The sequence below is a fragment of the Panthera leo genome, chromosome A2, assembly GCF_018350215.1.
Source record: "Panthera leo isolate Ple1 chromosome A2, P.leo_Ple1_pat1.1, whole genome shotgun sequence".
Lineage (NCBI taxonomy): Eukaryota > Metazoa > Chordata > Mammalia > Carnivora > Felidae > Panthera > Panthera leo.
Genome location: NC_056680.1, coordinates 13,047,162 through 13,057,371, shown reverse-complemented (window position 1 = coordinate 13,057,371; position 10,210 = coordinate 13,047,162). Strand labels below are relative to the sequence as shown.

The 10,210-nt window shown below is 52.4% G+C and overlaps 1 long non-coding RNA gene across 1 annotated transcript; it reads left to right on the top strand.

Moving 5' to 3' along the window:
• Positions 1 to 7,926: 7,926 nt before the first annotated feature.
• Positions 7,927 to 9,979, top strand: LOC122214153. Its single transcript, XR_006199761.1, has 3 exons — positions 7,927 to 8,317; positions 8,773 to 8,898; positions 9,154 to 9,979. It is a non-coding gene; the product is annotated as an uncharacterized LOC122214153 (long non-coding RNA).
• The last annotated feature ends 231 nt before the right edge of the window (positions 9,980 to 10,210 follow it).

Here is a 10,210-nt window from a genome sequence, read left to right as displayed (position 1 = left end):
GGTCGAGTGTATTGTGGGAAATCCCTGAGCTGTGATTTGTCTGGTGTTTTTTCATGGTTGGCCTGGGGGCGGGGGGAGGTGGTGACAGCTCTGGGGAAGACCACAGAGGTGAAGTGCCCTTCTTGTCACACCAAGTCCACAGAACATGCCACGAGCGTGACTCTTGACTGTGACGTTGACCTTGCTCACCTGCCGGAAGTGGCATCTCTCAAGTGTCTTCACTTCTTCCCTCTTTTGGCGCTGTGCCCCGTGGAAGGAAGTCGGGGTGTGCAGCCCACGCCTAAGGGGTGGGGAGTCAAGTTTCCCCCTGCACAAATTATTTTGAGTTCCTCTCTTCTCCCTGTTTATTTATCTCTTCAATCATTCACATCGGTATGGACTCATGGATATTTATTTCCTACTTTGGGTTAAAACCCAATACTACTTTATTGATTTTCTTGCTCAAATTTGTGTCAGCTTTGGCCATCGGAAGCTCATTCAGTTGGCTCCCAGGGCTCTTTGACATGCCCCCATGACACCCATGCCTTCCCCCTCTTAGTACCTCCTTACTTTGTCCCTACGAAATACTTTATGCTCCTCTTGTATATTTCCTGCCCGCCTCTGACCGTCGGCCTTTTCTCCAAGGAGCAGCCCTGGTGCCTTTTGCTGGAGGGTACAAATAGTCTCCCCTTTTGCACAGTGTCAGTGGTCTGTGATCAACCGCAGTCCAGAAGCAGATGGTCAGAAGGTCAACGGTAGCCCGGTGCTACATCACAACGCCTGCGTCATTCGATTCACTTCATCTCCTCACATAGGCATTTTATCGTCTCACATCACCACGAGAAGAGCGAAAAGAGCGAGTACAGTACAAGATGCTAATCTGAGAGACAGACCGCAGTAAAGTGTTATCATGTGCCTAATTTAGAAATTAAACTCTATCATAGGTATGGATGGAGAGGAGAAAACATAGGATAGATAGACAGTTCATGACTATCTGTGGCTTCAGGCATCCGCCGGGGATCTTGGAATGTATTCCCCACAGATAAAGGGCGCGGTGCTGTATTAATGTAAACCAAGATCTGGGCAGGTGTGTGTGTGGCCTGCCACCGGGGTGTCATTGCTTCTAGGCCCTCAGAGCTGACGGACCAAGGATCCAAAATGTGTCTATTAACTATGTACATACACAGATCTATAAATACCTCCATATGTAACTGTGTCTATATTAAGTTACACATGAATTCATGCAGATGTCTCCACGCCTAATCCATTAGCAGACGGATCCTTCTAGTCTCCTCCCCTTGCCTGTCTATAACATGCCTCGCCGACAGTGAGAAACCTGGCCCCCACCCTCTGCTTAAGTGCCCCATTCCAGTGCGTGCACGGTGGCTTCAGGATGTTTACATGTGCCCCTGGGTCTGGGCGGGAGTTTCCAGACAGAGACGGATCACCTTCCTTTCCAGCTCCAAGCCCTCTCCCGAGGGGTCAGCACCCTTAGTAAAGACCCCCACACCCTCCCCACAACCTTCCAGGCCTATGCAGGAGGGCCCTGTGCACCTCCTTGTCCTCATTTCTCCCTGCCTGGTCACTGCTGCCCTAACAAAACCAGTCCCACCTCAGGGCCTTTGCCCCTGCTCTTCCCTCGCCTGCAGTGCTCTCCTCCCAGCTCTACATCTGACCTGGTGACTTAGCTCTTAGTTCCTACACAGAAGCCCTGGCCCAGGCTTCTTTCCGACCCAATGCTGAACACCCCGCCCCCCGGACCAGGGGAAAGGAGGTGGTGATTCTTATGTTACAGGACTGAGGCTCTGAGGCTCCGGGACAAGAAGCTACTCTTTGAAGTCCCACTCCGAAGACAGGTCAGAGGCAAGACTTGACTCGGGTGCACTGGTGCCAAAGCTCTCACCGGCCCTGACCTTGGATCCTAAAAACCGATGCTGTGGGGATGGGAAGGACAGGATGCAGAACTGTCCGTTGGGGAAGGAAGCCCTGGGGGTGGGGGTGGGGGGGAGGCCTCAGGCCCTGAGGCCACCTTGAAATTCAGGCCAATTTTCTTCCTTCTAAGATAGGGAGAGGTGGGGGCAGGGGCCCACAGGGAGGTTAAGTAACGTCCCCAAGGTCACCAGCAGTGCAATCAACATTTCCTGAGCACCTACTATGTGCCAGGCAGGGTAAAGGCACATATCGTGTGTAGATGGGTGCCCACCTTGTCCCGTCCTGGCTGCAACCCAGACTACAGATGAGAAGGAAACAGAGGAGGGTGACTTCCGGTGGCAGCCTGGCATTTAAAGGGAGTGGGTCGGGAAGAGCCAGAGGAGGGCCTGGAGTGGGGTAGGACAGAACCAGAGGGAGCACAGGGAGGGCTTCCTGGAGGAGAGGTCCTAGCAGGTGGGGCTTGGAAGACGAGAGCTTATTGCACTGCTGTTCCCAGGAGAGGCAGCCATCCCCTCCTTCATAACCACCTCCTAAAAGCCCACTTCTTCCCAGAAAAATGCCCCAGATTCCCAGCCCCATCCTGCTCCCCCCAGCCCCTTGAAGCAGAAGCCCCAAGTGTTCAGGGGGGGTGTGTGTCCGGGCAGCTGTAGGGCCCGCCCTGACCTGCAGCAACCTCCCCCTGGGGAGCTTCAACACTACCAGTCTTCACCCCCCCCCCACCCCGATTCCTTTAAGAGACCGAGCCTGGGCCTCTGTGGTCCCTCCGCCAGGTGCGCTCTTCCTCTTCCCCTAAAGTGGTTTAATTCTCCGCTTCCTCCCGAGGGTTTCTCTCATCCCCAAGGGGCACGTGGGTCCTCCTCTGGCCCCGTGCTTCCCGCCCCCCCGCCCCTGACACCGTGGGTGCTTGTATCGCCCTACGTGTCTGACTCTCCCACTGGACACTGTTCCCCGTGAGGATCCAGTATCTGTTGACTGACGAATGGCTGGATGGTGGCCTCCCAGAGAGGACAGCATGGGTGCAGAGGCCTGGAGGTCTGACCTGGATGCTGAAGGAACATGGAGAAATCAGGGGGCAGTTGTGGCCCAGGCTCGGGGAAGCAGGGAGGGGCTGCCCGTGAGCAGGCTTGTGCTGAGAGTGCCCGGGCCAAGGTCGCACATCCGGCTCCTGGCGCATGCTGCAGGGCCCCCAGGTGCTTTGGCTGCCGCCGGGATATTTTTAGTGCGCACTCTGGCAGAGGCTGGGCCAGACAGCTGTCAGGACGGCTTGTGGGGAGAGGGAGGAAGAAGATAGACACAGAGAAAAGAGAGGGGAGAAAGAGGGAAGCAGAGGGGTGAGACCCCAGGCCCCAACCCCTTCTAGCTATAGATGCGAGTCAGATGCCCCAGACCAGGAGCTGGCAAGCCACAGCCCAGAGTCCAACTCCAGTCCACAGCCTCTTTGTGCAGTTTTTTAAAATTTATTTTTATTATTAATTTATTGAGAGAGAGCAGGGGAGGGGCACAGGGAGAGGGGGACAAAGGATCTGAAGCGGGGTCTGGCTGACCGCAGAGAGCCTGATGTAGGGCTCAAACACACCAATCATGAGATCATGACCCGAGTTGAAGTCAGACGCTTAACCAATTGAGCCACCCAGGCGCCCCGTCCCCTCTTTGTGAAGTTTCACTGGAGTTTTTAATGCAGTCATTTCCATCTGTTCAGCTACAGCAGAGACCGCATGGCCCGAAACACTGAAAAAATTTACTAACTGGTTCTACGGAAAAAGTTTGCCAGCCCCTGGCCAAGACAAAACTCTGTCTTTGCAAGAGGGACCGGTCAGTAATCAGTTGATTTTCACCACTGTTTCTGATTCTCCTCCATCCAGGGAGGAGTGTTCCCCTCAGCCCCAGAATCAGGCAGAGTCATGTGACCCTCTTCCATCAACGAAATGACAAGCGGGATTGTCACTTTCTGGTAGGAAGCCCTGACTCACCGTGTTCCTTTCCCGCCTTGCCACCTGATATTCTAGGCAGTAAGAGTCCTGTAATGCTGGGCTCAGTGAGGGTGATGAGCCAACATCAGAAATCCGAAGGGTAGGGAAAGATCCACCAAGGACTGAGGGCAAAAGCCCAGATCCCGCCCCTGGCCCCGCCCCCTTCCCAGTTTATGAAAATAAAAACACAAAGTGGAGTTATTCCTAGGAATGTGAGGATAGATCAGTGTTAGAAAACCTACTAACAGGGTAAAAAGAAAAAAAAGGTGAACTTATGATCCCCTCCAGGGGTTCTTTAGTTTGAGGCTCCCTTGTTAGGTGCATAAAAGTTCAGAATGGTGACATCTTCCTGGTGAATTAAAAGTTCTGATACAATATTCCTTATTTCTAAAAATACACAAAAATATAACTTTACTAATGTATGTGAGCTTTCTTTCTTTAGTATTTGCCAGGTTTATTTTTTTCCCTACCTTTAAAATTTTCAGCATCTAAGCATAAATGTTTAGGTATTTCTTATGGATGGCTTAAAAACTTGAATTCAAAAAAGGATAACAGTCTGGGGCACCTGGGTGCCTCAGTCAGTTAAGCATCTGACTCTTGATTTTGGCTCAGGTCATGGTCTCACAGTGCGTGAGTTCAAGCCCTGGGTCCGGCTCTGTGCTGACAGCGCAGTGCCTGCTGGGGATTCTCTCTCCCTCTGTCTCTTTCAAAATAAATGAATACACTTGAAGAAAAAAGAAGTTAACGGTCTGACCATCTTTTGTCTTTTAACTTGACCATTTACATTTATTGTAATCGCTAGTAAATTTTATGCACTTCCATTATTTTATTTTGGGCTATCTGTCCCTCCTTCCCTATGGAAGGATTATTTTGGATTATTTCCTTTTCATTCTAATTTTTGCGTCTTCCTAGTTTGGAAGTTATAGACCAGTTCTAGTCTCTTATTATTTACCACAATCATTAATGTTCCTACTCCATTCAACCGGGTAATATGTCACAGTCTCCTCAAACAATACAGGCATACCTCAGAGATATTGTGGGTTGCGTTCTAGGCCATGACCACAATAAAGCAAATATTCCAATAAAGCCAATCGAATTTTGTGGTTTCCTAGTGCATATAAAAGTTATAGTTACGCTGTACTGTAGTCTATTCAGCGTGCAATAGCATTATGTCTAAGAAAATGCACGTACCTTAATTAAATCATCACTGATCACAGGTCACCATAACAAATACAAGAGTTTGAAATACTACCAAGCGTTACCAAAATGTGACAAAGCAGAAGATGCTGTTGGAAAAATGGCACCGACAGACTTGCTCAACACAGGGCTGCTACAAGCCTTCAGCTCGGAAAAATTGCTAGATACAAAGATTTTAAAGCCTGACTCCAATCGGCTATGTTTTGCCGTTGTTGTCTAATTTAGACTTTAATCGTACACATTGGACATTTTAGTTCTTGCTAATGAAGGTGATGTTTCTTCGCCTCAGCTCAGGCATTTCCCACCTTTTCTGCTGTCTCCTCCTGCGTGTCAGCCCTTTTTCTTTCTGCCTGAAACAGTTCCCTCAGAATTTGTTCCAGCGGGGATCTTCACTTCTCTACCATTTCTGTCGGGGGAGCATTTCTGGGCTGCTGCTTTCTCTCAGAGCCTTGCATGCGGTGCCCCTCTGGGTCCTGAGTTCCAGGCTCTGGGTCTGAGAAGCTGGCTTTCCATCCTCAGGCTCGCTTTTCTTGCTGACTTGGATTTTCTGCGCGGAATCGGCCGTGTCTTTTTATACACCCTGCTTGGGACGCAGTTGGCTTTCTGAATACCGGTGAATTGACGTCTTGCATTCGTTCTGGAAAATTCTCTGCCTTCATCCTCTTCAGAGTTTGCCTCTGCTCTCTCTTACCCTCCCTTTTCTTCCCATATTTGGGAAACACACTCTGCTCGGACAGCTCAAATCCATGGTTAGCCGCATCCAGTGTTTTGAGACCTCCATTATTTGCTAATTTCTTAGTTATTTTTGGCTCTTCTCCATATGTCTTGCCCTCTGTTCCACACTTCAGGATTAAACACACGAATTCTGGGTCTAATGATGCTGAGCTGCAAGTCTCTGCTGCCTTCAGGACCGCTGGCTCCCCCGCCATGCGGACAGGTTGAGTTTTCGATACCAGTTCATACGCAGTTCCTGGGACGTGACTAGGGGAGTTCTTTGAATGTTTGTTTATTTTTGACAGAGACAGAGAGAGACGGAGACAGAGCACAAGTGGGAGAGGGGCAGAGAGAGAGGGAGACACAGACTCTGAAGCAGGCTCCAGGCTCTGAGCTGTCAGCGCAGAGCAAACACGGGGCTTGAACTCACAGACCACGAGATCACGACCTGAGCTGAAGTCATTAGCTTAGCCGACTGAGCCCACCCAGGTGCCCCACGACTGGGGGAGTTCTCGAAGGCTGGGGTTGGAGGCTCAAACCGCAAACCTTCAGGGTCACCACCACCCTGGATGACTTTAAACTGCTTTGTCTACTGGAGGCCTCTGGACACCCAGATACTGCTGGAGCTGTAAACTCAAGCGAGGTCACCAATCATTGGATTAGATTCTACCCCCCTCTTCCTCCCAACAGACAGGCTGGAGATAACCGAGTTTCCTTTCCATTCCTGGGAAGATCTTATTTCGATTGTGACTTCACCCTGTGAGGTCTTGACTTAACAGGACCCACCATCTTGAAGGTCCGTGAAAACGAAAGACCAAACCCAGCCTAACACAAAAGCTGCCTCCCGCCTCTGTGGACATTCTGGCCTCTGACTGCTCCTTCGCCTCTGTTTGCCCACGGACGCGTTAATCAAGATTTAACTCTTTTTACTCGGCAGTTTTCACTGTTTTTCTTGGAAGATCGGCTTGAGAATCTAGTCTACGACGTGGTCAAAAGCAGAAGTTTATAACATTTCTTTCTTTTCTTTTTTTTTTTTTTCTCTTTTCTTTTCTTTTCTTTCATCCCTTCCTTCTTTCTTTTTAAAAGATTTTTATTTTTTAAGTCATCTCAGCACCCAGCGTGGGGCTAGAACTCACAACCCCAAGATCAAAAGTCACATTCTTTATTTACCAAAGGAGCCAGCCAGGCGCCCCTGTGACATTTCTCATACATGTGTTTGGGCCCCCTCTGTGCAGATTCTAGAACTCCCAAGAGGAAGGAGCATGTGGAAACAGCTGGGAATTTAAGAAGGGAAAAAATAAAATTAAGGAGAAAGAACCTGCTAAGGAGCTATTAAGACAGACACACCAGACTATATACCAGTGAAAATAGCGGGGAGAGGGCCAGAAAAGCTGGTGATGGATTAGAGCAGATGTAGAAACAGACGCAAACCCACGGGGTCTTATTCAGGGAGGAGGGAGCGTTTCAAATCTGCACAGGCCTGGGACAATCGGCTGGCCCTTGGGGCTGGGGCAACCCCTCCATCTCTCTTCATCCCCAAATAAGTCCTAGGTGGATCAAAATAAAAGTTAACATGAGAAACACAGAGAAAACACCATGGGAGAACTTGTGCCAGCCGCGAGGAAGGCCTCTCAGAGCACAAAAGAAAGACCTTTAAAGATTGTGGTCTGAAAACCATGAAAACAAAATGCTTACAGAAAAACTGTTCATAAAGTGGAAAGATGTGGGGGGGAGAAGCAAACTCACCGCACAAGAGCTTAATGGTTAAGAGGGTAAATCTTATGTGTTTTTTAGCACAATTAAAAACCTTTTCACGTTTCTTGAAAAAGTAGAGTTGTGACGTATCAGTGAGAAGAAACACCTATAATAAAACAGTGGAAGCAGCTAATTAAACAATACCAACGCGAAACCCTCCCTGGCGATAAACGAAATAGAGAATGGGAGGCAGCACCTGCCACAGGGCAGTCTGGCCAAAATGACACCTGGGGCAGTGTTATAAACAGCGGCCCGCCCCCAGGCCCTGAGCGAAGAAGCCCACCCTTACCCGCAACAGGAAAAGGCAAGACAAAGGGCCGTAACCCTAACCCGCATGCGCACGCGCGGCTTTGCGAAGGACACGCCTGGCGGGGGGCGCTCGGATCCCAGCACTTCCGCTTTCCCGGTAAACGGATGGACGGAGGGCGCAGGGTCACAGACCCAGGTCCCAGGCGCTGGGGAACTCCCCAGGTGGCTGCCGCACCTGTCCCCGGCCGGGTGCGCATTGACCTTGGTCGCGGCCTCACCCACGGTGCCCTTGTGGGTCCTGTCCCTGTGGGCGCCCACGCAGGTTCCCCTGGCGTCCACCTGCCCTTCCTGATGCCCGGCCTTGTCAAGTCCCGACATCCCACAGGAAGGCGGCCAGACGCCGGTTCGGTGGCTCCCACACGAAGCAGTCAGGTCCCACAAACCAACCCTTGGTAGACAAGATGTGTCCCTGGCTGCTGCGGCCCTGCCAGCTCCAGGCGGAATTGTGTGCCCCCTGTGGGGTAAGGCCAGTTTGTTTCCTTCTTGTGATGCGAGTGCGTGCGGGACTTACGCTTTGATTGCCCAGGCATCCTCTTCAAAGATGGTAGCTGGAATGAACCTACTCGCCAGCCACGCCTCTGGAGAAAGAGGCCAAAGAGGCCGCCTGCCCCAACTGAGGCTCCTTGTTTTAGAGGTCTTGGTTGATTTTGGTAACTGGCCTTTCGGGCCACTCGTTTTGTTTTGTTTTTGCTCCCTCCCATCGCTTTAAATTCCCACTGGGAGGTTTTAAGTTTACCAAGAAACAATGAGCCCTGGAAACCCTGGGCTCCCATCCTGGACCCAATAAGAGCAGAGGCCCGGCCAGTGAACAAGCAGCTCTGTCTCAGTCCCCCCCTCGCCCCTCTCACTATGTGGCCCTGGGGGCGCTGGGTGATCTCCAGGTCTGGTAAGTGAGAAACCTTTTATTTTTCTTCAGTTTCCCGATGGGTGTCCGGCGGAAGGGCGTCTTGTAAGCAGAACCACAAAGGCCAGTCCAACCACGACACTAGTCATCGATCAGCTGAGCCCTAACTAGTGCAAAATACCCCCTCATTTCCTATGCGTGAGCCCCACTCTCCTTCGTGATGGTGTCTGGGGAGGGGGGGCGCTTCGGGAGAGCGTTAGGTCGCGGAGGCCAGGGGGGTGGGGTCCCATCCCGGGGTTGGTGCTGCCGAAGGAGGGGCCGTGAGAGGATGTGCCCCCACGCCCCCTCCCTGTCCACGCGGGGACACAGCCAGAAGGCAGCCATCTGGAAGCCGGAGGGCCCGCCCTCGGCAGACCCCTGGCACCCTGATGCACCCTGGTCTCCACCGTCCAGCCTCCGGAGCTGCGGGAAGGAAGCGTCTGTCGGGGAAGCCGCCTGGTATTGTGCCACAGCAGCCTGGACGCGCCGAGCTGGGGCCCGAGACGGCCGGAGGAAGGAGTCTGTACCAGGACACCTACGTGGCCACGCACAGGGACTCAGGCCGCCGTGTCCGGGGAAGCGAGCCGTGTGCCGACCGGCTCAGAACATCTCCCGGGACCGTCACAAGGTCCCACACACAACAGTTCATTCTTGCAGTTCTGGAGGCCCAGCTCTGAAATCAAGGTGTGCACAGGGTCGGTTCCTTCAGAAAGTTCTAGGGGACAATCACTCCTCACCAGCTTCTGGGGCTGCAGCATTCCTCGGCTGTGGCCCCATCACCCCATCACCCCAGTCTCTGGCTCCATGTCCGCGTGGTCTTCCCCTGTGTGTCACCTCCTCTGTCTCTTATAAGGACACGCGTCATTGGATTTAGGGCCCATCCAGAGAATCTCAAGAGCCTTCACTTAACTGCATCTGAAAATCCCTTTCTCCAGACACAGTCACACTCACAGATATCAGGTGTCAGGGCTCAGACGTATGCTTTTCGGGTCGCCGTTCAACCCAGGATGCACGGCACCTCGTCTAATGTTCTAGCTAGGTTATCTCCACGCATGCAGAGAGCAGGCAAGGGGTTCTTCGGGAATGGATGTTTCGTAATCTCTGGGTTTCAGGTTCTCCTCTAAGACCTCCCTGTGGCATGTGACTCTCCTGCCACGAGCATGAGGTATCTCTAGGAACGGAGAGTGGCCTGTTCTGTCACTTTGGAGCACAGAGCCTGGGGTTCCAGTCTCACCCTGTCCCTGGCCGGTTTGTGTGGCAGAGTGGAGTCCGGCTGCCCTCAGGGGTTCCAGCTTCCCCGCCAGTAAAAATCGGCCTCTCATGCTTGCCGGGTCCGGCCGGAGGGCCGCGGTCAGCGGCGGGCACCGGCTGTTGGCGGTCACTACCGGAAAGGCACACCCCCCTCCCCGGGCCTGGGTTTTCCGGCCTGCGACACGGAGGCCGGAGCACGCCTGACCTGGGGGCCGACACG